Raw genomic sequence first — 726 nt, forward strand, 5'->3', positions numbered from 1 at the left:
GTAGATATACCACATTTTCTGTATCCACTCATCTGATGAGGGACATTTGGGCTGGTTCCAAGTCTTGGCTACTGTAAATAGTGCTGCAATAAACATGGGGGTACAGGTATCCCTTCGACATGATGATTTCCATTCCTCTGGGGATATTCTCAGCAGTGGAATAGCTGGTTCATATGGTAGATCTATCTGTAATTGTTTGAGGAACCTCCAAACCATTTTCAATAAAGGCTGCACCATTTTGCAGCCCCACCAACAGTGTAGTAGGATTGCTTTTTCCCCACAACCTCACCAGCATTTATCATTCTCAGTCTTTTGGATATTAGCCATCCTAACTGGAGTGAGATGGTACCTCAAAATGGTTTTGATTTGCATTTCCCAAATGCTGAGTGATGTTGAGCATTTGTTCATGTGTCTCTTGGCCATTCATATATCTTCCTGTGAGAAATGCCTATTCAGCTCCTTTGCCCATTTTTTAATTGGGTTACTTGTTTTTCGATGTAAAGTTGTTTGAATTCCTTTTATATACCAGATATCAATCCCTTGTCAGATATATATTTTGCAAAAATTTTCTCTCACTCTGTTGGTTGTTTTTTCACTCTGTTAATTGTTTTTTTGTTTGTTTGTTTGTTTTTGCTGTGCAGAAGCTTTTTAGTTGGACATAATCCCATTTCTTTTTCTTTTGGTTGCCTGTGCTTTGGGGGTTTATTCATGAAGTCTGTACCCATT

General features: G+C 38.4%; 1 protein-coding gene across 1 annotated transcript in view; it reads left to right on the forward strand.

Moving 5' to 3' along the window:
• SPTLC3 (serine palmitoyltransferase, long chain base subunit 3) overlaps positions 1-726 on the forward strand; it is a 185570-nt gene that overhangs the window by 62799 nt on the left and 122045 nt on the right. The gene's annotated exons all lie outside the window — the stretch shown is intronic.

Source organism: Galeopterus variegatus, unplaced genomic scaffold (assembly GCF_000696425.1).
Source record: "Galeopterus variegatus unplaced genomic scaffold, G_variegatus-3.0.2 Scaffold191, whole genome shotgun sequence".
Taxonomy (NCBI): domain Eukaryota; kingdom Metazoa; phylum Chordata; class Mammalia; order Dermoptera; family Cynocephalidae; genus Galeopterus; species Galeopterus variegatus.